This window comes from Ambystoma mexicanum, chromosome 2p, assembly GCF_040938575.1.
Source record: "Ambystoma mexicanum isolate Mex_15411 chromosome 2p, UKY_AmexF1_1, whole genome shotgun sequence".
Classification (NCBI taxonomy): Eukaryota; Metazoa; Chordata; class Amphibia; order Caudata; family Ambystomatidae; genus Ambystoma; species Ambystoma mexicanum.
Window position 1 is genome coordinate 797570883 of NC_090923.1, and position 20811 is coordinate 797591693.

Consider the following 20811-nt stretch of genomic DNA (forward strand, 5'->3'; position numbering starts at 1 on the left):
CATAATATGTTCCATGTTTATGTTCCATGTTTTCCTTACCAACCTCACCAATAGCGTTGGGACCTGCCTAGGAAACCAAAAGTTCAATTTTACACATCTTGAATATTTTAAAAATTTCTAAACCCTGTTTTCTGAGCTTTCCCCGTTTTGCCATCATCGCATGCCTCATTAGGGACTCAAATACCGATTGTATTTCTGGCAGAGCCCGAGTCTCTCAAGGTCAGGACAGCAAAAGTCACCCTGTTTACCTGTGCAAGCTGGCGGATGGAAGCAGGACAAGTTTGTGGTGCATAGTGAAACTACTTCCCTCAGATGCTGATTTTGACACTATTGCTCAGAAATAATAATCTCGGGTTGCCGTCTTGCAATAGGCCAGTGGCTTACAATGCTGAAGAGCAAGGATGACATACTGATGATTGCCTCAACAACAAACCCCAACCTTGCAGAGATGGAGAACACCAAAGCTCCTAGATGCCTGTTTGCCACACCCTGCAGGCAATTCAGGGCTCTTGTGGCGTTGGAACAGATAATATGAGATGTGGGCAGCAATGTCTCTCTATGTGCCATAATCTGCAAAAAGTAGCTGAAGTGTGACAAAGGAGACAACGATGATGGACCTAGGTGGCCATGTCAACACACTGAGCTCTGTGATGGCAGATGTTCCAAGTCACAGCAATAAACCAGAGGAATACAGAGGATGCTAAATGCTGCTCGTGTGATTGCAATAGAAGAGTGGTGGGTTGGCACAAAGGGATAAAGAGACCCTACAGTTCCTAGAAATGCTGCTCCTGAAAGGGCAAGGGGCCACCCATATTCACCTTTAAGAGGGCACAAATTGATAAAATCCTCAACTTCTGTTTAAAATTAGGCTATTCACGATTGCCTGGTCCAATGGTTGCATTCAATGTGGCCATGTGAGCGTATCAAACGTATACAATTATACTCAAGTAGTAAAGAAAGACATGATTGTATCATGGGATTCTGCAACATTATCAGTTAAAAGACGTGCTGTTTTACCCAGCAAAATGGAAAGTAATGAATTACTAACATCTACTTCTTTCAGATTCCTGCATATGCTGAGCAATGAATGGGACACTAGGGACTGCATGACCACAAAGCATTAACTGCAACACATGGAGCCATGAGACGACTCTCAGATTTGGTGCATTAGTCACAACTGCAAGCCACCAAAACTAAATAAAAGATGTTAAAGGGGTGGAGACTGATGGTTGAGGCGCTCAGCACCAGAGTGAGGAAAGACAGTTTTGGCAGATCCAGGTTCGACTGGTGGGCTAGTCACTTGGATGGGGTGGGGTGGGTTCAGGGAAGCAGTTGAGGCACTCATTATTAAATGACTTCTAATGATCACATTATAAAGATCGGGATACAGAGCTTGATTTCCCACTGAGGTTTGTTGGGAAAATTTTTAGGGAAGTTGATTCTCTTTGCCTTTTAGTCCACAGTGGATGTTAAGATGCCTCAGAGGGAACTATTTAGAGTGCAGTACTGGGCAAGTGTACACCAGGGTATCAGGCGCGCAGGGTTTTCTCAATACACAGGGACATTTCTGTACCAATTTTGAGGTTTGGGTCAAGTTTATGGGGGAATGAGAGTGACCTAAATGTGCGTAGTGCCAAAGGCCGTCAATCTGCATGAGCAAAGGGAAGCTAATGTTTTGTACATTGCTGGGGCCGGTTCTCATAGGTGAGGAGTCGGCAATCTTTGCCTCGCCAGATGTTTTAGACTACAAATCCCATCAACTCTAAGCAGCATAGCCAATAGCAAGAGATCATGGGATGTGTAGCCCCAAACATCCGGAAAGTGAAAGGTTGCAGGCTCTAGTGCATAGGTGTCAGTTAAAGGGTGTTGTTTCATCTAGTTCTGTTTTTCTCGCAGCGTGAATTGGGTCAGTATTGATGTGATGGTAGTATTAAGATGGATTTCTAGAATCTGGCCTGGTAGACAGATTATATGAGGCCACCCTATTGGTAATGAACAGGGAACTCTGAGAGGTTAACCAAAACTCAAGCAAGGTAAACGTGTAGAACAGTCCAGACTATGCTCAGGAGAGTGAGAGTGGGGTCAGGTACACTCCCATGAGTCCACACAATATAATATAATTCAATTCAGACAAGTATGTATAAAAATACAATAATTTATTCTAGGCCTTCTACATAGCAGGCGCTATCACACAATACCCACATATACATTCACCATAGGTTCATAAATGCATTCAGATAACTTATTCAACACAGGAGGTAAGTAAAGGTAAGTAAAGTGATGCAAGATATGATAGAACCAATTTTCAAGTGATGTCCCTAACTTACGCAGTCCAATCCCTTAGAAGAATGGGGCCTTGTGCCCAAAAGTCACAGGAGCCACAATGCTTCTCCCCAGAAGGAGTCCTTGCAGGCAAGCGGTAATGTGTTGGTGATGGGATGAAATAGTCTTCAACAATATTACTGATGTAAGTAAAGAGTCTTTTATTAGTGGTGTTGCAGCTGCGAAAAGCTAATAAAAAGAATTAAAACATAAACAAAATGACAGCAGTTACTGGCCAGGTTCGACAATCAAAGGAAAAGGAATGGAAGATTAGACGACAGACTTGTTTCCAATATTATCCTATAGAGGACAGGGGCAACAGATGCACTGCATTTACTCACGGCGCTGACTCCGATTTTCCAAGGGGGTCACTGGAGGTTGAATTTCCCGCTGTTGGTTCCAGTGAGAGATGCCCAGGAGCTGCGTGTGCAAGGATTCTTCCCAGTCAGATGCAACCCCTGGATGAAGATTAGCAAGATTCACTGATGCAGGTCTCTTCAGGACACTTCACAGGATTGGGGAAGGTGTGTTCCAGCGACGGTCTCTGTAAACCAGCGATGACAGGAGTCCTTCCAGTCGTGGTAACAGAAGCTCCTCCGCGACAGGATCCTCTGATGCTGGGATGCTGAAATTCGAAGGGAAAGCAACTTCTCCCACAAGCTGGTGACTACCAAAGTTCCGGGTGCAAGCGTGAAATGGTGATGCTTCTGGAGAGGTGGCACACGAGAGAACTTCTCAGTCTACCAGGTGGTCCAGGGACACTTCTGAAGGCTCAGGATGGAAGAATACTTGGGAAGGCATTGAGACTAGTTGGTCCCACTAGTCTAAGGGGTGAAGCACAGCTCAGAGTCTTCGGAGGTCAGGTAGTTGAGCGGGGCTTCACTAGGCCGTACACACTAAGGGAGGCCAGCCCTCTTCTGCGTCTTCTTCGGATCTCCAGTGGGCTGTCCTTCTAGAAGGAATTCTTGGCTCAACCGTTGATCTGAAGAAATGGCTGCAGGAGCCCTCGTATTATCCAAAATTCAGGCTGGATGTAAGTCCAAGCCCACCAATGGCAAGGATCTGCACTATTCAAACAGCCAGCAGTTGTCCAGTCTGGGACAACTACTGGTTCAACGCATGGCCCACACCTAGTCTCTCTAGCACCACGGATGTGGAAAGGGACTAGAGAGTCCCACCCCCTTTCTGGCCACACACACAAACAAAGGCATCAATAGCCCGCAAAAGTAGAAGCTTTTATGGGCAACTGCATAACTTTACAAGGAATTTCCTGACCTGGCAAGGCAGGAAGAAGGCCAAATGACAATATTGCTTAAGAACAAGCGGAAATCTCGTGAAACAGCTTTTTAAGGGCACTAGCCCCCTTTAGTAGCCACACATTGTAAATGTGAATATGCACACTAAAAATAATGCAAAAATTGAACAAATGTATCTGCTCCCACCTGCTTATCTTTAGGCACATATAAAGTAACCAAACATCAAAAGCTAGGATAATACAAAAGTATCCCTATTTTACTGCACTGTAAGGTGCCGTGTGCAATGTTATAAAGTCACCAAATGTGAAAGGGAAACAGTTTCCCAGTACTGATAGCCAGAAAGACCGATCAACTTCCCCATACTAAATTACCAAGATGCAAGGGAAATGAATCTGAAGGCTTTACTTCCCTTCAAAAAGTCATAACAGCAAAATTGGATGGCCATAAGACCAATGGAGGAAAAGTAGCAAAAAGAGAAATGTTTCCTAACCAGTAGTAAACCAACATACACTTATCCTGATTGGGTGACGTAACTATAAACACATGCAAAGTTTGTAGGTTGAACGGTAATGTAAAACTATTTAGAGTTGGGTCCTTTTTACAATGGGGTGCATATGGCATGGTTGCAGGAGAACCACTTGCTATTACAGAAGCTTCAAAAGCTAAGGAATGTTTGGTATTTTTCACCTACATAAAAGGAGTTTTGGTTTGGGCAACCACGGGAGTTCAACTGGAGATGGATGCAATCAACACATATGTAAATGGCTGATGTTATTCCTTAAGGTTGGCTGGATGGGCAACCAATCTGAAACGTTAATTTGTATGCCCTAACAGAGAGCAGGCTTTTCTTCCAAAAGTGTTTAAGTGTGGTAGGTCATTTGGGAGAGATTACTTTGGCGGGTGTCTGAAAATGTACAATTTATAGGTCACATTTAGCTTGCTACCTTGGGAGTTTGAACACTGAAAGAGGCAGTACAGCAACTTAACATGATTAGTTTGTCCAATATCAAGATTGCAGGATATGATCCATTCCGTTTTCCCATGCAAAACCTACTGCAAACCCTCACACACATGCATTTACTATTACGGGAAGCCCATTTTTCACCAATGCGATAGGCTGAATAATGTGAGTGATCTCTGATCACCACCCCCTGCACTGCAAGGTTAGATCAGGGGTACAAGGTTCGACCAGCAATTCTTCAGTGGGATATCACAGTAGATGAGCTGTGAGACACAGAATGTAGGGTGAGTCTAAGATACATTATGCAATACTCTGAAAGGAATCAGGGCATGGTGGGCACTAAAACATTATTGTTTGGACATTTAAGGTGGTAAAACATAGGAGCTGCATTGCTCACACATTACACAGACACTCAACCACAAAAACATGCTCAATAGACATGCATGTGTGGACCAAACAGAATCACAGATACAAGAGTTGAGAACAAGGCTAGTGCATGTGGTACTATGAGTCTCTGCAACAGTTTAAGCACCAAAATTGGCGGACTATGCAGCATGGCTATAGCGATAATTCTGGTCACTTGGTGGCATAGTTTGGCAAAAACCATGAGGATAGGCAATTCGGTCGATCCACAGACCAGATGTGGTGGTAATGTTCAAGCAAGAGGAGATTAACATTTTATACCACCCGTTAGTGAAAAGATGTTGGAAGCCATAAATGCACTGGCACTAAATTGTCAGTATTTAACAAGGGGGCGGGACCCCATCATAGAGCAAGAGGTTAGGGCTGAACTACGATTGTTTGGTAGGGGTAAGGGCCTAGGAATAAATGCCTATGGAATCTATCCTTGAAGGCAAGGGAGGAGTGTTGTTGAAATTAGGAACCGACCTGCTTGACTGTGTTGTTTATAGACCATTAACCTTGAAGTATATTACAGAGTCTACTTCAAAGGGTACATCAATTATTAACCTCATTTATTCATGAGAATCGCACTACATTTCGTTTGCCCCAAGTCAAAAAACGAAGACAAACCTGAACAGAGTAATGCATGTGATACAGGAGTGAGGAGCAGCAGGCAAATTATGACATTGCATCATTGGATTTTCTGTTTCAGACCATGGTGTCCATTACGTGCCGCCCAATGCATCTACATTTTGCAAAGCTTAAATATTAGTCCAATGACAAGGGTTGGAATGGGTGATAGTCTCAAAGAATGACTGCAACTGAGGGTAAGGCAGGGGGTGCCCCAGTTCTCCCTTGCTGTTCACTTTGGGGATAGTACTTGCAAATGCACGTAGGGTGCATCTGGTGGCAAGGGGACATAATGGTATCTGAGACCATGTTTTCACATGTAATGCAGCTACTAGGCTGGGATTTCTGAGGGACCGTGTGGGTAACACGCCAGACATTTCTCAAAGTGCCGAGAGCCATGGCCTTATCTTTGGCAAATTCATCAGGGCAAGTCTTAGTTGTCCCCATTTTCCTTACCATGGGCATGGGTCATGTTCATAACAGGACTACACAATGAATAAAGTACTATCATGGGGTTTTGGAACAAGTTGCCACTACGGGCAACAAGAATGGTTGAACGTGTAGCTCTCAGTAAATTGGTTAATCAGTTATAGACTATTGGGATTAGCTCTATAAACCATAAAAATGCATTTCAGTTAAAATTAAAACAATATTTGTAATGGAAGACAATTAAATTAAATAAAAACTATATAGATGGGTGTGTAGGGTGGAGAGTGAAAGTCCAACTGGGTTTTTGTGGGGGAGACCCCAATTCAAAGTTAAACCTATGTTACTTCAGCAAAAGTGTATTTGGGAACAAAAGATCAGGACTGCTTGTGTTTGCAGAGATTTTGGTCTGATGCTCCAGCAAAAGCTGTCAGCGACATAGACAAACTGCTATTTTAAATTGTGCAACAAGGCCAGTAACCTGGATTTGTCAAGAGGAGATGGGAACCCCCCTCAACTGGGAGTGGGAGGCCGACCAGGGAGAAGTCCAAAGCCAGTCCCTACACCCAAGGTAGACAGTGGCAGTTCAGAGGGCCTCAATTCCCAGTGCCAGCATATATCTAAGCAGCCCATCTGCAGGACAGGCATTACCTCCTATACAAAATACTTGCCAGTGTTTTTTTTCCTAGCGATATCATGCCCCAAACAGCAACAAAGCAGAAACACCCCACAGAGAACTGGGATCCCATATCATCCGCCATCGGGGAGACCAGTCGTCAAAGGACCAAGACCCAGAATCCCAGTGACCAGCCCTACGGGATGCTGCAGTCTGCCAATGCAGGAAAGAGGCCGAGGGGAGCTGCAGCGGTACCATTGCACAGCGGAGAGGAAAGCTGTGCAGTGCTATCAGAAATTCGTCAAGCTCCTGAGGCCAACAACCCTAGACCCCAATACCGGGGAAACAAAATGCCTACCACAGTAGGGGCTCACCTTTGTGAAAAGGAATTAAGCCACGGACATGAACTCTGCTATCCAGCTTCCCAGACCTCCATTGCTGTTCTATGGTGTACCCGAACATATGAAAGGGACGGGGCTTAGCCCTCTATTTATATATTTGAGGCATACATTGTATCGCAGGTAGGGAAGGGAGGGCCAGAGTGACCAGGACAAGAGAAACAAACCATAGAGGGGATTGAGGTGTACAAGAAAGCAGCAGGCATCAGGAAACATGCGTTATTCAGGGACAGGGGAAGAGGAAGTGGATGACCAAGAGACCATTGTGAAGAAGGAAGGAGTGTGGAGGCGATTTTTGGAGATGAGGCATGGGTTAGTGAGTGAAAGTGGTACTGCACTGTGAGTGCATGCTAGTGTGGTGAGTTGTTCGAAGAGTCAGTGAGTAGTGATCGTGAATTGTATGTTACTGGTTGAAAGGAGGGTGGTTGAAGGGAGTAGCAGTAAGGAAGGAGCAGCCGTTTGAGGGATAATATAGTGGAGGGAGGAGTAACATAAAATGGTGGAGGCGATGCTTGGAAGGAGTGAGACATCAGAGGGACAGAAGATTAGAGGGAGGAGTGGGGAGAGTCAAGGCACAGAAGGAGAGAGCAGGAGAGAGAGTTGAGAGCGAGAGAAAGAGAAAGAGGATTGAATCAATAGTGTGTCTGTAAGGCACATTTGTCAAAATCTTAGTAGATCCCTAAAAACAGGATAGAGTATGGACAGTTAAGTCCCTAAGGGCATTTAGTGAGAAAAGGCGTTTGACATTTCGGTCCATTTCGGTCCTGGCATCTAGGCCTAGACCTCCAGAATAAAAATATTTTAGAAAACTTGGACTGCCTCTGAGTGATTCTTGTGCCATCTGTGAAAGCTAGCTAATTTGGGCTAAAAGCTGATGTAATGCATTACTCCTGATATTAACACAGGGATATTGGCACACATCAATTGATTGGATTCTGTGATGAATGCAGAGAGGTGTATATCGGGGCTAATGGTATCCAACAAGATTGGATGTATTTTCTCACAGGCAGCATTGATGCTACCTTGCAGGTGTACCTGATCATGCTAGCTAGAGCAGTGTAAATGAGAGCTTCGGACTGCTACATTAGGGTGCGTGTCTCCTTGCAGTACGAGCTGTCTGATTTGGACTCTTCTGGAGTTCACCTGGGCAGCAGCGGATTTGGGACCTTGATCTATGGGAGAGTGCACTATAGTCATAGATCTATACGTTGGAAAGGAGTTCCTTCCTATAGCTGAGATGTCTGGGAAATATAGTTGGCCTGGGTTACTGGAGGAGACTATGTAATTTGCTTTATTAAGTACATTCCTGGATTTTTGGTGCAGGCAGCAGTTTGGTTTCTTTGATATTGGAGTGCATATAGAAAGATCATCAATTACAGAGTTTAAAAAAAAAAGGAGAGATGCAAACTGATGTTAGGCTGGAAATCTGAGACACTATGGGAAAATAATTTTGTAATGATGGCCTCCACACGCTTCCTAGTTGAAGTTATAATGGTTTATTCATAAAATACATAAGTAACAAAGACCACCAACCTATGCCCAGCATAATAACAGCAAGCTAACTGACTGTAGCCAAAGAATAACATTCCACATCATGAGCTGGGCATTCTATATTCTAACCCTATGAGCCATACGTGCGCACGCGCACGCATACACCTATATACATGATAGGATAAGTCCTCATTATAATCAAAAAATACATCTGTAATAAGTTAAATTCACAGCTGCAGAGGGTAGCCAAATGACTGAGTGACCCTCACCACACCTTTACTGTGGCTTCGGTCTTAGTTTTGCCACCCTGGCCAAATTCCACACTTGCCCACCATGAACTCTTACTGCACCTCTCAAAACCTGCGTCACCTGCACAGGTTCAGTACACAAGGCCCCCCTTTCTTTTTATCACCTCCTTCTTGATGCGGACCCAATCATCCACCTCCCTCCTTCCCAACCTCTGATTCACCTTTTTCACCCACACATTTTTCTTTCCCACCATCCTGTTTCTCACCTCTTCCACCACAATTAGATTCTCATGCCCTACCCAACCATGGAGGTGAGACCCTGGTATTGGGCTTTCTTCCCCTAATCAACTCAAAAGGACTCACCCCTGTATGCTCATGGGGAGCCAATCTTAAAGCATACAACACCTCTCTCACTGCTATCTTTCTATCCTTTCCACAAGCTCCCGCCATCCATGACACAGCAGTTGACTCGTTCTACCATACCATTTGTCCGAGGTTGGTACAATGCCGTCCTTTTAGGTCTTACACCACATAACCTTAAGTACTCCTGGAAATGTCCCCCAACAAATTGCCTCCCATTATCAGTCAAGATTGACACAGGGAAACCTTCCCTCGCAAAAATGCATTGTAAAAACTCAAACAAGCTTTGTGCCGTTATATCCCGCACAATCTGAAATTCAGTCCGCCCCCACCCCCCCAAACATATCCACCAGGACAATCATAAACCTCCCTCGACAACTGCCCAGATCCATTGGGCCCACAATATCCATTTCCAAACCACTCCAAACTTTTCTTGGAGGATCCATATTCACCATGGGTTTCTGCCCGTCTACTGCGTTCTTACCAGATACCTCACATTCAGCACAACTCCCTACCATCCTTTCCACATGGCGATTGAAACACGGCAACCAATACTCCCCCCTCAAGACTCCTTTTGTTTTGTACATACCAGTGTGCCCTTCATGTCCAACCTCCACCAATCGCCTCATAAGGGAACTGGGAACCACCACTCGATCCCAACAATATAAAATGCCATCCTTCACACTCAACTCAGACTTCACTGCCCACAATGACCTCTCCTCCCTGTCCAAAAGCCTCTTTTCCGGCCATCCCTCTTGGACAAAACCTATGATGTGTTTCCAAGTCTCATCCGCACGCAAATCATCCACCCATTCGAGTGATCACTCCATCATGTGACACAAAAACCATACCTGTAATGTCATCCTCCATCACCACATCCTGGACATCACAAATATATTCTCCAAGTCTAGACACATTCAGCCCTCAAATTCTCTTTTCCTGAAATGACCCCCACCTCAAATGTGTGTCCCTATAACCTTGCTACCCAACATGCCACCCTTCTCAAGACCTTTTCCAGACCCTTCTTCTCAAAAATGGACTTCAATGGTCTGTGATCAGTTCTTATAGTCAACTCTCCACACAAAATTGCGAAATTTCTCAGTTCCCCAATGACAGGCCATTGCCGCTTTCTCCAAAATTGACTAGTTCCTTTCTACTCCCCTAAGCATTCGTGACGCATGGGTAATAACCATGTCCTGACCATCCTTGCCCACCTGGGTCAAAACAGCACCAATACCATTCTCACTGGCATCTACTGTAATGGTACATTTCTTTCCAGTATCAAACATCTCCAAAGCACCAGCTATGTCGATTTCTACTTTGATACTCTGAAAATCTTTCTCACACTCAGCGTCCCAGTCAAACTCTACTCCTTTCTTGAGTAGGCCTCTCATTTTGTTTATCTTATTAGCAAAATTGTTTCCGAACTTATGATAGAACTCTACCATACCGAAGAAAGAGCGCAGCTCGCCCTTCCCCTTGGGTGATCTCACTTTCTTACCATCCACCAACTCCTTCGGCCGTAGCCCTTCCACAGATATCTCGTGACCTAAATATTCCACAACATCTTTCCCAAATGCGCACTTATCTGCCCTTAATGTTATGCCACTCTGTCCCAAGATTCTCACCACCCTTCTCACATTCTTTTCATGTTTCTCCCAGGTATCACCACGAATCAAGATATCATCTTTAAAACACCACACCCCTTCTATGCCTCTCAACAATTTGTCCATCACTTTTTGAAAGTACGAGGACGCAGACACCAAACCAAATGGCATCCTTCAAAATTTAAAAATACCTTCATGGGTGATAATTGCAGTAAGCTCTTTAGAAGACTGATCAAGTTGTATCTGGTGATAGGCAGAGGCCATGTCTAATTTGGTAAAAAAACTTGGCACTACGAATCAGTGTTAACATTTCCGACGTGTTGGGCGAGGGGTGTCTCTCCACTACCACACACTTATTTAACTCCCTCAGATCGATACATTTCACCACTGGATTTGTTCATAACAACCAATGGCGATACCAACTCAACACTCTTCGCGGGTTCAAATATGCCCGCCTCCTTCAGCCTTTTTAGTTCATTTCTCACACCATCCGTGAGTGTCATCAGGACAGACAGAGTTTTGCTGTCAGTGCCTTACATCTCTCCTTTAGAACAATTTTGTGTACCATTCCACTCACGCACCAAATTTTCTTCGAGAACACATTGGGAAAATTGTCAACCACGTTCATGCCTCCCATCGCATTCAGCACCTGTTTGTGCGTGTTGGGATCAAGTCTGATCATTAAACTTTTCTGCTCCTTCCATCCTAGCAATGCCTCACCACTCTTCATGACATATCTTTCCTTTTGTTTCGCTCTCTTTGAATTCCAGACATGCCAAGAAATATCTGATAACATCAATTCTTCCACAATTATAACCACCTGGTCTCTTATCTGATGGCACTAAATCCTCTACTTTGCCACCCACGACACCCACATACAATTTGCGTGACATAAGTGATAGTTTTACTCCCGAGTTAGCCATCATACGCACAGCACATCTTTACCATTCACACAAATGGTGGTGAACGGATTATCGCAACTATCTTCGCCGCTGCACATTACCATATTCCCTGTAACAACTTCCACCCGTTCCTCCTCTTCCCCACAGGACGATTGGCACATTTCTGTGCCCACATAGAATACTTTTCCACCTCCCAGTGCATAATTCTTGCAGCAGTTGACGTAATGACCCCATCTCTTACACTTACTGCACATCACTCTCCTTCCCGGACACACTGGTGAATTTGCAAAATGATTTGCACTGGCACAACGGGAACATAACCTCTCATTCCTCTTGGTACTCTGTTTTATTTCTCTCATCCCCTGCTTCAAATCCCTTTTGTACCTTCTCTTTCCCTTTTTTCTTTACATTCCTATATTCCCTGTGTGGGATATATTGACCCACTCAGCTGTGCTTTGCTACATCAATTAGCTGCAGTGGTACCAGAAACAGCAAAATGGCCGCGCAGACTCCTGTATGCGCCAGGATCGCTAAACTGCATTTTTCAACAACAAGAAAATTACATCTTTCAACCTTTAAAAGTGCTGCTTGCCGCTAAATCCATCCATTTACCATGAACTACTGTGATTTAAAAGGCCCTGCAATGCTCAGATTCATCCATGGTGTCTCGGAGGAACCAGGCCTCATTTGAATGACAGCTCCTGTCAAAAGTATCTTTGAAGAATCAACCAGGGGTTTTGTTTTCATTTTACACAGGAAACGTGTCTATTTTCTTTGCAAAAGTATCAAGAATCATCTGTTCAGAGAAAGACTCTAAATAGATGCCTGTTAAATGTATCCATACTGCACTGAAGAAAATAACTATAGCTGCAGAAAGTGGGTATTTGCTGGAGATGAAAACTGAATTTAAAGAAATAGTAAAATGTGCTTTTTCTGACTGAAGTGAGAAAATCACCTATTTAAAAGTAAATTGTTTTGTAAAGGCCTGCTTAATTAGAAATGTAAAAGTACTTGTTGCTGGTAACAGTACATATATAAACTGTTCGGATTCCATAGGTTTAAGTCAAGATGTAAAAACTCAAAGGCTAAGTTGCTAAACTATATTTTAGAAAAACTTGCTCTGCCAGTTGCTAGCCCTCAGAAAGAGTGACACCTCAAACTTTTGGAATAGGAAAGCGCCAATTCCTAGCTTGGAGGACTTTGAATGCACCAGGACAAAGGGACTTTCCCAGCTCATCAGACATTCGTCTTTGCTCTAGGCTGGGACAATACAGGCTGAGACTGTCACCTGTCAAGTGTGAGGGGCAATACAACCTTCAATTAAGAGAGAGGCCCCTCATCCTGCTTCAAAGGAATTGACAGCTGCTTGCAGTTGGGGGGAAAGGAAAAAAAAAACTGATCAAGTGACATTTGGTTTTAAAGGTTACTTTGTAACTGAACTTTAAAGACAGTTAACTTTGCAGCAAGAATGAGGAAAAATATGAAAAGTTTGAAGTTCTAAATCTAATTTTATGCTATTTCTTTGAAAACTTGGTAGAACTCATTACTGCATAAGGAACATAAGTTGTAAAAAAAATGACAGATTGAGAGGAAAGTATTGATGTTGCGAACATAACATTGTGTACACACATCCTAGGGGTAAATGCGCATCTGTACAAAATGGTGGAATTTTAGGCCAAATCTTTCATGCTTAAAATTGCCAAAATGTAGCAGAAAGGCAAACCCAGGTCCCACAGACTTGGGATTTGGATTGAAATATGACGCACAAAATATGTAACCTGTGTGTCTGATTTTCTCAGAGGCTATAACTGCATAAATATGTATTTTTGGCAAAATTAGATTTTGGTTCCAGTAGCTAGGGGATGTTTCTAGACATTGTAAAAGACAACCCAAAAACATTAGATCCTTTTTCTGTGATCCAATCCGCTGTGGGCAAGGCGGAAACTGTGCTCTGGCCCAATCCTAGCATTATGGGTGTGGGTAGTAGGCCTGCCCCTGCCATATACTGAAGTGACGTCATCTGGCAGGATAAATAAGGGACCCCGACAGCACACACAAAGACACTGATTTCTGACTTTCTTCCTGAATTCCAGCATGGCGTCCTGTTCCTGATTTCTTTATCCTGCTTGATCCTGATTCCAGATTTTCATTGCAAAGCCAAGGCCTATGCATTGCTGAACCCTTTTCAGCTAGGCCTCAAATTCTAAAGTATCCCAAAAACCCAAGGGAAGCATCCTGATCCAGCCTGGCTTGCTACTACTAAGTGCACGCCTGCTCCAAACTCACCATCCCACTGATCTGTAGTATCCAGTAACCAGAGGTGCCAGTCCAGTGCAGTCCGGTGACCAGAATGGCCCACCTGATCCTGTTCCGCCAGATTTGCCCAGCTGTCCTTGGTTAGACCCGATCCGTGTGATGACCAGAACCCTTGACGGTCCAAAATCCTAAATTAGAGTGGACTGTAAGTATTAATAGGAATCATAGAAAACCACAGCATACCTTTCCTTGCCCTATCCCAATCTCTAAACAATCCTATTCTTACCTTAATAACTTGTAACCTTGTCAGAATCCTTAATGCAATCTTGCTAAGCGCCATTTCTTTAGTCATTTTTATCTTGTGTAAATCCTAAACGATCAATCCTATTCCGAGTGGTCGGTCTGGTTCCGCCAGAGCGGGCGCTGGGAATCTGGGGTTGGAGTCATGAATCAACTCCAGAGTTTACTGTGTACCTCTTTTGTATTCTAGCCTGCATGCTGTAGTCTAGAGTAAAACTATAGTAAATAATTTCTAGTCCAAACTAATTTTCTTTTCTGTTTTCACTACCCGATTTTTCTAAAAATGCCTCTCATTCAACATTGCATATCTCCCTCAGTTTAATAGCTAGAGACTTCATTTCAATTCCAGAGTGTACCTAAGACCTATAGCTACATCCCAAAATCAGTGTATTTCACCCTTTTTTCTTAAAAACCGTTTGGTTAATTTTAAGCGGGAATCAACATTTTTGCAAAGTTTTACATGTGTTATTTCTTTTCTAAATTAGTTTCAACCTTCCATTCAAGTTTGAATTGTTTACCTTTGCTCCAACTATTGCTTATGATTTCTAGTATCTTTCCAATGTTGCTCCCATAGAAATTTGTACTTTAAGGATTTTTGCACATTTTTAGTGTTTTATTCAGCCATTTCCGTAAGTCATTTTAAACAGAAAGGTTTCAAATCCGTTTTTCTTCTGGTTTGGGGAGGGGAAAGTTGGATTCAAATTCTGTTTTCTATTCCTTATTCCTGATTACCTGCTACTTCCTTATATCCATTTAGAATTGCTTATTTGTGGGTTGAGGAATATTGCAGGGGGAAATCCTAACTTAAGTGCTATCTTTCCAAACAAGCCAAAAGTGTTCTTTTCTCCCGTGTTTTCCATCTGTGCTGCTAAAGAGTGAATTTAAGTGCACTACATACCTTACTACCTCTTATTGTCACCACATTGATGATTGCTGCTCCCTATTAAAAAGCATATGTTTGATTTGAATTTTAAATAAATAAATACATATTACCTTTACCAACCAGCCTGATTCCTGGTCCATCGTGACCCAGGGTATTTGAAAAGGGGTGTGATATGAGTGGTGTATCACTCAACATATTGAACCTATATTTATAATAAAATACGCATTTTGGTTGTGTGCTGCATACTAGGCTGAGACCAGGGTGCATCGCCTGATTGAAATACTTAACAGATTTGGGGTCTCGTGCCGTGATTTTGAGTTTGATTACCACCCGTGACAGTCTGGCAGTGCAGACTAAGCTGCAGGGTAGTGACACCATGCTTGGTTGGTGTACTGTGCTACACTGTACAAGTGCTCCCAAAACAAATACTCCAAGACCAGGCGGGTCTGTAAAAGTAAAAGTAAATCAACCCCGAAATAATTAATAAAGAAATTGATATTTCCAAAATGGCGATCCCAGTGGAAATCAAAATGGCTAAGGAGCACCTCCTGCACAAGCTTTTTGTCAGGGGTGAGTAGCCAGAACGGCATGAACATGTCTGGCTGCATGTAATCACAGAACAGGTCACTGCCCTGGACCTGGATACATGGCAGGACAAGGGCCCATTACACCAAGCTCTTAGTGAATTGTACATGGCCCCAAAAATTAAAGAGGAGCAAAGCAAAATTGCCAGAATTGCGGCCTTCCTATACCTCGACATAGGATATGGGAAAAGCACGCTATAAACATACTTCTGGCACAGAATCAGATTGAATCACTAGAGAGAATCCAGAATGATCTAGACTCTGCAGAAGAAAAGCTACAGAAGAGCCAAGAATTGGAGGCAGAATCTAAACATTATGTCACAAAATTAAAAGAATATCTGGCTCTCCTACAGAAAGAGAATGCAGAGCAAGACACCCAATTACAGGCACTAACAGAGGAGTGTCAGGAAAGGGTTAACTCTCTACAACAGAGTCAACAGAAACTGGTGCAACTATTAAATTATAATAGAGCCTGCTCAGAACAGATGAGTTACCCTACAAAAACAGATAGAAACCTGGAAATAGGAAAAAAATTAATTAATTATGAGACCTATACTCTCAAACAGAATTTGATGAGGAGCGCCAGAAATCCAATGCCATCAAAAAACAAAGGGACGACCTGGCTGAACAGAGGGGCACCCTAAGCCAGGAGAAAGACGCCTTAGGCCAGGAAGTAAGCCAATTAAAAACCGAGAGAGGGAAGAAAGCTGGCACTCCAGGAGCTCAATAAATTAAAGAGAGTATGGGAAGTTACTGGGGCATGCCAGATGGGTGGAGGAGGCTCTGGAAGAGAACACTCAGACCAAAGATGCTAAAACTCAGGAGGTGAGACTCCTGCAGCAGAAATTGGCCCTGTATTCCCAGACCATGCAGGAAGCGCAGAGAGACAATGAGGCTCTCTGTGAAAAGAATGATGGCTCCACCAGCAAGTAGCAATGCAAGAGCGAATCATTGAGACCAGTAAGAGGAACAAAAGGCTCAGATTGTTGCTCATCACCAGGAAATAGGGGCTGAAAAAGAAAAAGGTAGAGAGGGACAGAGCAACCCCTGCTCATAGCATCAGGACCCCTGTACTCAGGGACTCAAACCCCTTCAATAACATGAACCCTGCCAGCTTCAGGTATATTGGCTCATATGAGCTGGGGGCCATGGGGATGGCAGAATTCAATAGGGTTGGTAAGATGGCACTAACAGAGCAGCGCCCCCCAGAAATTGACCAGGAAGACTCCTATGAGGGGAGAGTCAGGGAACTGGATCCACAAAAAAACCGCCTTCCAAAAGATCAGTTTGTGAAATTTGGTGGGGAACTCCAGGAAATAAACCCCAAAAACATTATCTGAAGACCTCTACCCAGTTAGGGCAGTGGGGGGGGGGCACTCTGCCAATCCTGGGAGCAGGGGAGAGTCAGAAGACTCTTCGGAGCACCACAGGAATAGGGAAACTAGGCCCCAACATTCTGCAAGCCCTTCCAAGCTCGCAGAATCAGGGAGTGCTTAGAGGATCAAGAAGCCACCTCCAGTAGCAGTGCCTCTGAGTCTGAGGACGGGTGGACTCGGGTGACTAAAACCAAGAAGGCAACCAAAATTAAGAGCTATGCAAAAAGATCCCCTTAGGCAGATCAAGGCCATTAGGAGTGTTATAACTCCATGTTATAAAAATGCAAAGTATTCTGTCTGGGAACACCTAGAATTATATCAACAAATGATGGACACTTTCCATACAAAGGACAGCCAGAATTGCATACATTATTTGAAGCGGACATTCTCTCCGGAATACTCCAGTTTCTTTGTGGGACTGGAGGATCAGAACCACTCAAGATGGTTCACCTACAGGGCGGCCATCTTAAAACATTTCTCAGCAGACAGAAACCCCCAAGATGCCCGCAAGGTGGCCTACAATTTGCAGTGCGGGAAGATCAGGCCCCAGAGGTGAAGGTTGCCCCCATTTTAGATCTGGATATGGGGGGGGGCCTAAACATTTACCTGTACAAAATCCATCCAATCAAAGAACCAGAAGGCCCTCGGGCCAATCCCAGACAGGCTGTAGTCAGGGGGGTAATCCCACAAATGGGACCCCTAACTCCCCTGATTACATCAGCCCCTGATACGATACAAGGGTAACAAACCCATCCTGGGGTATGTGTGGATGTCCTCAGCCCAAGGAGGGGGATCCAACCAGGTAGGTACCACCCCAGGAAACTTCCCTCCTAACTTTCCCCAGGAGGGCAGTAATCCCCCAAATGCCAGGTTGAGTTTTTTTCCCCCGGTACCCTCAAAACCTTAACCTACAGAACAAACCTCCTTTCTTTCCCCACTTTCCAGAGCCCAGAAAGCCCAATCCGGGAGAGGGGAGGCCAAGGGTGGAGGGTTACCAAAATTCTCCAAACCTAGGGTACTATGGGAGAAGGGATAATTACCCTTCCCGTGATTCACATAGGATTGAACCGAGACCCCAGTACCAGCCGAAACGGGTGTCCCAACTGGAGCGCCAAGTCCAGAACCTATCCCAGGATCTGGGTTGCATGTTGAGGGCTCAACAGAACCCTCAAATGAACATAGCGGCTCAGAACCCCACAAACCAAGGCCCTGGTATGCCAGAACAATGATGCAGAGAAAGCCCCGACAAGGTACCAGAGGAGGCGGCACGGGGGGAAGGGAGGTGTAAAGCCTTAGAGGAAGCCTCCTTCCTCACTCGTGAAAAGCCCTTGGAAACCCAGGAACCGGAACAAAAATCTCCTGCCCCCGAAAGTCTGCAACCCAGGGAACAGAGGGTGGGTAGGAGAAATAAAGAACCCAAAAAGGCCCATTTTGTGGAGGAGGTTAGTGTCTTCCAATTTGAAGAAGAAGAATAATCAGGGGATTCTGGGGAAAAAAATCTCCTTCAGGGACGGGGGAACTCCTCCCAAAGAAAAATGGGTCCCAAGAGATCCTAATGAAGACTGGAGGGATGTGGGGACAGAAAATAAATTGTTGTTCCTAAAAAATTATCAGGAACTCCCGTCACCTGCACACTATCTGGTATCTGAACAACCGATCAAACATTTGATGGAGTGGTCAAAGATTCATATAAACAATTTGGTATAGTTTCTTTAGTAATCAACAATTCAATCTGTGAGATAGTTATAAGAAATACCATTTCTCAATTTTCAAATCAAAAATCATAATATTTTATTGTACAAAGTAAAGCCCTATGCGTTTCGAGTTCACACTCTTCTTCAGGGGCAATATAACAATTCTTTGAATTTCTAAAAAATAGAAAAATAGAAAAGAACACATCTTAGCTTGTACTCGTAACTATAGGCATTGAAAGATTCATTTTTGATAATTATAGATATATTTAATTACAAATGAATACACACCTTTGTGCATTTTTAAACAACAAAGACAATAAATGAGCTTAGAGCCCCTGCTCCGCAAGGAGGTCACCCCTACTTAGGTAAATCATGAAAACAAGCATCATGTTAGCTCAATTTGAAGGTAATCTTGGATATGTTTAATTACAAGTCAATGCACACCTTTTGGTCTTTTTTCAACAAGAGTAAATGAGTTTAGAGCCGCTCTAACCAAAGGAGGATAACACTATTTAGAGTAATCATCTACACTCAACACAACCAGAGGTCTAGGAGGAGAAATAGGTCTATTGTTTCAGAAAGTCCAGTCAGTAATTTAAGAAAGAGAGGAGGACATCACTTACCACTAAGGGTGAATTTCAAGATTTGGATAAATAATTGAAAGTTCCAAAATTCAAAACAAAGTGATTTCAGGGTCATTCAGTACAAGTAGTGGTTAAACACTGTATTTGCAACAAGAAATTATACCACAAGTCAGAAAAGATACTGTGAAAAAGTATAACGTATACTCCATAAATAAATCTGTCTGCACTTACATTGACAACTAATGGTGTCACACTGGAAAGAAATTTCGTTTTCAAAACATCTCCCATCAGCGCTCAACTGTAAATAAAGTGCGAGCATACCATAAGTTCAAAAAGGAAATCGTTAAGATGACGGGCCATGGGAATGGTCCCAAATACTTACATTTTACAGAAAGAACAGAGTGAAGGGGCCATGGAGGAGCGCATCCTGCCGATGGAGGATGTGTTGCTCCCATGGCAAACCTTCTTCAATACCCGGAGGCGTGTAAGGGTACATGTGCAGCAGCTAAATGATACGTGCGCATTCACCCGATGATAGGTTGAGGCGACAGCCTTTAGGAAACAAAACTTCATTGTTCTGATGCCACACGCGTACATGAGCGGTGGAGTCAGAACGGAGGAAACAAATGATGTAATCCCGCGCATGCACAGAAGGAATAGACGTATGCCTGTAGTTCGAGAACTCAGCAAGCGGATCAATTTAAGAAAGTGACGTGATGTCGTGCTAAATCAAAGGATGTAAATACAGTAAATTACCAAGCAAGACACACTATGACGAGCTGGATAAATACCAATATGCTAAACTTGGAATTTAAGAAACCAAATAAATAACATAAAATATAATAGAGAAGGATAAAAGAGATGGATAAAAGAGAAAAAGGAGGTCGAGTGACCAGAATAAGACTACTGTATTTGGAATAGTACTAGATAAAATGTTGTTTGCATCCCAAAGGTATGTCAGTCCTGTATGTAAGAACCTAATCCGTACTGGTTATTCCCTGTCCCCATAGGGACGTACAATATTTTAAAAGGGCATGTGCATACATCAAGAGGTACATCATGTCAGTTTAAGCGCAACTTGAAACAAGAAATAATAAATGATAAAAATAAGTAATAAAAATAAGTAAAAAAAGAAGTTAGCACAGATTACAATCAATCAGAACATCAGCCTGAAAACGGACTAGTGGGTGCTTTATAAGAATGGGAATGAAATTCCTGTCGAGGGGACTGCAGATCTGGAAATTAAAATTGGACGACGCAAGGTGAAACACCCGGTCATAGTCGTGACTCTGGGGAGCACACCCTGTCTACTGGGGAATGACATCCTGTGAAGGTTGTCCCCCCTAATAGACTGCGTGAACAAGGTTCTCTGGACCCAGACTTAAAACATAGCGTCAACCATGTTAGTTTAAATGGCACATGCCACATGGTTGAACAAAAACATGATCATATGGAGTTCCATTTTCAGAACAACCAAACACCGGATGTGAATGTAATTGCTGTAGGACAACAAAC

At 43.5% G+C, this 20811-nt stretch overlaps 1 protein-coding gene across 3 annotated transcripts in view; it reads right to left on the bottom strand.

Annotated features, from left to right (window-relative positions):
• Nucleotides 1-20811, bottom strand: part of LOC138566803 (zinc finger FYVE domain-containing protein 1-like) — a 730070-nt gene that overhangs the window by 146633 nt on the left and 562626 nt on the right. The gene's annotated exons all lie outside the window — the stretch shown is intronic.